Here is a 6581-nt window from a genome sequence, read left to right as displayed (position 1 = left end):
AGTGGTGCTCCCACTGTGGGAGCACACTGACCACCAGGGGGAAGCTCCTGCATTGAGCATCTTCCCCCTGGTGGGCAGTGTGCATCATAGTGACTGGTCCACTGGTCATTCTGGTCGTTCGGCCATTTGGTCGATGGGCTTTTATATAGATAGATATGTGTTTACCTGTTTCAATTGTCTTTATGTCTTTGTGTAGAATCAACTTACCAATCTGGTGTACTTTTGTTGAGCTGCAAAGACACCATTTATTATTTCTTATAGGTCAGGTATTGTAATGAAGGATTCTTTCAGTTGTTCTTTGTGTAAGGAGTTTTGAATTCTTTTGTAGGCTATTTTTTTCTGAGATAGAATTCTTGTTTGCCATTCTTTTTAGCAGTTTGAACATCATCCCACTGCTTTTCAACCTTAAGAAGTTCTGATCAGAAACCAGCTGTTATTCTTATTAAGGATCCCTTGTATAGGATGAGTTGCTACCCTGTTTCTGATCAGAATTATTTATTTGTCTTTGGATTTTGATAGTTTAACTATAGTGTATCTAATTGTGGAACTTTTTAGATTGAACCATTGTGAAGTTTTCTGAGTTTGGATGTGTATATTATCTCCTTTATTATTTTTGGGAAGTCTCTACATCTTTAGCTTGCTCCTTTCCTTATGGAATATATGACATGAGGAAGTTGAGCCTCAAATTCTAATGTCTTCTTTGCTAGTAGTAAAGATCTCTCCAATCCCAGCAAAAGTGACCTCCCCACTTCCAGTGGCATTGACACCCCCTGTGATAGTAGCCTCCTCATCTACAGTTGTACTGACCATTCTACCTCCATCTGAAGGAATTAGTATTGCATTGGCTAAGAAAACTGTAATGGCCTTATTTGAGGAAGATATCATGCAAGACAATGCTGTCTCTCCCCAAGACCCACACATACCGCTTTTCTTTGTTTTTGGAACTTTAATTAGACATAAGTCTTTGCAAGTTCCCAAAGGTATGGTACAGTGAACTGTAGAGTCAAAGCAGCAATAGAGTACTCTGATGTGCACATATCTATGGCACTGGCTAGTTAATCATGGTGTTTCTAAAAGTGAAATAGATAGGAAACCTACTAAATTCTTACTTGATCCATATAAGCAGAAAAGTGAACACAGTGTTACTCAAATCATACAAAATAGAGTCATGGCACTTTAATCAATCTCCACACTTGAGCTAGTTGATAGACCCAGAACTCCTTAAATAAAGGGGAGGTCAGGTATCTTTGAGAAAGGACCCTTGTACACTACCAGAAATTTATATTGTTAATCTTTCCCCTAGCCTTCCCCAGAGGGTCATACAGCCTTTTACCAGGGTAACTGCACATTGGAGAAAGGGAAACAATCATATCTTTAGATAAAAACTAGACACTGGATCAGAACTGACATTGATTTTAAGACTCAAAACATTATTATGGCCCTAGAGTCAGGGTGGGGACTTATGGGGGTCATATGATAAATGTATTATTAGCTCAGGTTTATTTCACAGTGGATTTGAAAATTCTCCAGTCCCATGCTATGGTTATTTCCCCAGTTCTAGTATACATAATTGGAACAGACATACTTAGCAACTGGCAGACTCTCCACATTGGTTTTCTGACTTATGAAATGAGAGCTATTATGATGGAGAAAAACCAAATGGAAGGCATTCCAAATGGAAGGCATTAGAACTGTCTTTACCTAGCAAAATAATAAATAAAACCAATACCACATTCCTGGAAGAATTGCAGAGATTAATGACACCATCATGGACAAAAATAAATAAATAAATAAAAATGCAGAGGTAGTGATTTCCACCACATGCCCATTCAATTTTCCTCTTTGGCCTATGCAAAAAGTAGATTTTAGAGAATGACAGTAGATTATCTCAAGTTTAGCAAATCGGTGACTCCTATTACGGCTTCTGTATCAGATGTGGTTCATTACTTGAGCAAATGAACACATACTATGGTAAGTTGTATGCAACTATTGATCTAGCAAATGCCTTTCTCTCTATACCTATCCATAAGGCACAAAAGAAATAGTTTTCTTTCAGCTAACAAGCCCAGTAATACACGTTCAGTGTCTTGTCTCAGGGATATATGTGTATCAATTATCCAGCCTTCTGTCACAATTTAGTTCATAGGGATGTTGATCAACTTTTTCTTCCACAATATGTCACACTGGTCCCTTATATTAATGGCATAATGCTTATTTGACCTAGTAAGTGAGAGGTAGCAATTACTCTAGACATATTGGTAAACATTTGCATGTCAAAAGGTAAGAATAAAACTTCCTAAAATTCAGAAACCTTCTACCTCAGAGTAATTTCTAGCATCTACTAGTGTAGAGCATACCTAGCTATTTCTTCTAAGGTGAAAGATTAATTGTTGCATCTGACCCATCCTATAATCATAAAAGAGGCACAACACCTAGTGAGCTCCTTTGGATTTTGGAGGCACCATATTTCTCATTTGGGTGTGTTATATCAACCCATTTGTGAAATAATCCAAGAATATGCTACTTTTGAGTGGGGCCCAGAGCAAAATAAGGTCCAATTTGTAGTGTAAGCTCCTCTGCCATTTGGGCCATATGATCCAGCAGATCCAATGGTTCTTGAAATATCAGTGACAGACAGGGATGCTGTTTTTAGTCTTGGGTAGGACCCTATAGGTGAATTATAGCACAAGCCTTTAGAATTTTGGAGCAAGGACCTCTCATAATCTGCAAATAACTATTTTCCTCTTAAGAAACAGATTTAGGTCTGTTACTGGGCCTTACTAGACACTGAACACTTAACCATAGGCACCAAGTTACTATGCAACTGCTGCCCTTCGTGAATTATTTGTTAACTGATTTAACAAGTCAAGCCATAAAGTGCATTCACACAACACATTCCATCTTCAAATAGAAGTAGTATATATGTGATTCGGCCTAGGGAGGCCCTGAAGGTACAAGTAAGTAGCCCAAATTCCCAGGATCTACACTTTTGTTACATTGCCTTCTCTCTCCCAGACTGCACCTATGGCCTCAGTGGGAGTGCCCTACAATCAGTTGACAGAGGTAAAAAGAGTCAAGTCTTTTCTTATAGATGTTTTTGCACTACATGCAACTGCCATCTGAAAGTGGATTGCTGCATCACTTCAACCCATCTGTAATATACATGAAGGACTGTGGTAAAGTGAAATCTTCTCAGTGTACATAACTCTGGAAAGTACAACACATTGTTCAATTTTCTTGGAAGGAGAAATGACCACACATTAGCTGATATATTGATTCATGGCCTGTGGCAATTGGTTTTGGCTGAATGACCAGGGATGTAGAAGGAACCTAGTTAGAAAATCGGTGCTAAAGAAATGTGGGGTGCTCACTTTGGCAGCACATATACTAAAATTGGAATGATACAGAGATTAGCATAGCCCCTGAACAATGATGACATGCAAATTCATGAAGCATTCCATATTTTTTAAAAAGGAGGACATCTATAATACTTTTAACAGTAAAGATAAATTAAAAAAATAAATTTGGGGGGGAATGTATATGAATTGATCTATGTGAATGAGTAAAAAATAATACATGAAGAGCCCTATCTGGTTTGGCTCAGTGGATAGAGCATGGGTCTGTGGACTGAAGGGTTCCGGGTTTGATCAGGTCAAGGGCACATGCCTGGGTTGCAGGCTTGATCCCTAATAGGGGGCATGCAGGAGGAAGCTGATCAATGATTGTCTCTCATCATTGATCTTTCTATCTCTCTCTCCCTTTCCCTTCCTCTCTGAAATCAATAAAAATATATAAAAAACACATGAAGACATTTGTGTCCCCTGTGAATGCCTATCAAAGGGTGAGCTCAGCTAACGGGGGTTTTAATAATTAAGTGGATAGGATGACCTGTTCTGTGGATACCAGTCAGCCTCTTTCTCAAGCTACCCCTAGCATCACCCAATGGGCTCATAAACAAAGTGCCATGATGACAGGGATGAAAGATATGCATGGGCTCAATAATATGGACTTTCACTCATTTAGTCTGACAAAGCTCCTGCCACTGCTGAGTGCCCAATCTATCAGCAGCAGAGACCAACACTAACCCCAAATTATTTCTTGAGGTGATCAGCTAGTTATCTGATGACATATTTATTACATTGGACTGTTTATTACACCATAGAATTATTAGGATTTTGTCCTTGCTGGAATAGATACTTTCTATGGATATATATTTGACTTCCCTGTACACAATGCTTCTGTCAGTACTACCATCTATAGAATTACACCAACCACCATGGTATTTTACACAGCATTGCTTTGAATCAAGAAACTTATAGCATTAGTTTCAGGGAATGCTATATCCCACCCTCCAGACTCCTGTCACCCCACCCTGTTGAGCTTGTGCCCCACTGAGGAGTCACATGCATGGACCAGGGTATAGATTCCTGGGTAGACTCAGAAGGTATCAGTGACTAAGTTGTGAGGCTTTGGGTCAGGAGCCGTTTTCCATACTTTCCTGTGAACCTGACTGGTGCCTTCCACTCATGGGAGATCCACTATCACCACCCTCCAGGCTCCCAATGGCCTCACCCTGCTGATAATAGGCGTCTGGAAGAATCTGGTACAGACTTAGTTGTGTGGCTCTAGAATGGGAGAAATGTTTCCCTGTCATGTCTGACTGGTACAGAGTCCTCTCTTCACATGGCCAAATCTTGGTCTGTTTTGGGCCTGATACACTCTGCTGGCCACACCCAGATGACTTCCTGAGACCCTATCCTACCACAAAGATGTGCGAACACCCAGTGGGTGGAAACCAGACTTGGTAGATCCTGGGATATTTACTGAGTGGCCACAGACCCAGCCCTGAACTGTGTTTGAAGATGCCAAAGACAATCAAGACTCAATTGCAAAAGGAGACCCACATAACCCACAGAAGGAATATTCCTGAAGCACCCAGCACAGGTGATCAATGAGACTGTGGGCTGTGGGCATTATTCCCAGTAGAGGGCATGCAGGAGACAGACAATCAATGATTCTCATCATTGATGTTTCTATTTCTCTCTCCCTCTCCCTTACTCTCTGAAATTAATAAAAGTATATTTTAAAAAAGAAACAGTCATAAGTGAAGAATAAATTATCTGAAATGAAGAATGCACATTTGAAAGACAAGGGGAAAAAAAGCACCCAAATAGAGAAGAAAAAAGAAAAACATAAGTTAAAAAATGAGTACAGTTTAAGTACAGTTGTCATTGAGACAACAAGAAGCATTCCAACAATTTCATCATAAAGGTGCCAGAAGGAAGGGATTGAGTATCTATTTGAAAAAATAATGACTGAAAAGTTCCTTAACCTGGTGAAGGAAAATGACACACAAGTCCAGGAAGCACAGAGAGTCCAAACAAGATAAACCTAAAGGACTTAGACCATGACATATCATAATAAAAATGGCAAAGGTTAAAGACAAAGAGAAAATACTAAAAACAGCAAGAAAAATTCAGTTAGTTACCTACAAGGGCACTTCCATAAGGCTGTCAGCTGATTTCTCAACAGAAACATTTCACATCAGAAGAGATTAGCATAAAATATTCAAAGTAATGAAAACTAAGGACCTATGACCATGTTATTAACTTCCCAAACAAGAAAAAGTTAAAGGACTTTGTTGTCATCAAACCAGTATTACAAAAAATGTTAAAGGGACTTCTTTAAGAGGAAGAAGAAAAAAACACAAAACAAAGGAACATAGTTAAAAGAGTAAAATGACAACAAATACATACCTATCAATAATCACTTTAAATGTAAATAGCTTAAAAGCTCCAATCAAAAGACATAAGGTAACTGAATGGATCTGAAAATAAGTCTTATATGTATGCTGTCAATAAGAGACCTACCTCAGAACGAAAGATACACACAGACTGAAAGTAATGGGATGGGAAATGATACTTCATGCAAATGGAAAGGAAAAAATCAGGTAGCAATATGAACATCTGACTAAATAGACTTTGAAACAAAGGTTAATAATAAGAGACAAAGACACTACATAATAAGTAAGGGGGCAATACAACAAGATATAACCCTTGTAAACATTTATGTGCTCAACTTTGGAGTACCTACATATGTTAAGCAAATCTTGATGGACATAAAGTGATTAATTGATAGTAATACAGTCATAGTAGGGGGTTTTTAACACCTCATTGACATCAATGACTAGATCTTCCATACAGAGTATCAACAAGAAGACAGTGGCCTTAAATGACACACTAGGTCAGATGGATTTAATTTATATCAGAGCATTTTACACCAAAGCAGCAGAATATACATTATTTTCAAGTGCACATGAAACATTTTCTAGGATAGACCACATGTTAAGACTCAAGACAAATCTCAACAAATTTAAGAAGATTGAAATCATATCAAGCATTTTCTCTGATGACAATGGCATGAAACTAGAAATCAATCACAAGATAAAAACTGAAAAACACTCAAAGATATGGAGGCTAAATAACATGTTACTAAACAATGAATGGGTTAGCAATGAGATCAAGGGAGAAATAAATAACACCATGAAACCAATGAAAATGATAAAACAGTAACCCCAAATC

The 6581-nt window shown here is 38.3% G+C and overlaps 1 non-coding gene across 1 annotated transcript; it reads left to right on the top strand.

The window, feature by feature from the left end:
• The first annotated feature begins 3363 nt into the window (after window positions 1-3363).
• Window positions 3364-3467, top strand: LOC118654814. The gene has a single exon (XR_004967079.1). It is a non-coding gene; the product is annotated as a U6 spliceosomal RNA (small nuclear RNA).
• The last annotated feature ends 3114 nt before the right edge of the window (window positions 3468-6581 follow it).

This window comes from Myotis myotis, unplaced genomic scaffold, assembly GCF_014108235.1.
Source record: "Myotis myotis isolate mMyoMyo1 unplaced genomic scaffold, mMyoMyo1.p scaffold_m19_p_4, whole genome shotgun sequence".
NCBI classification, from domain to species: domain Eukaryota; kingdom Metazoa; phylum Chordata; class Mammalia; order Chiroptera; family Vespertilionidae; genus Myotis; species Myotis myotis.
The sequence above is the reverse complement of the archived record's forward strand: the minus strand, read 5'-3'. Positions and strand labels throughout refer to the sequence as shown.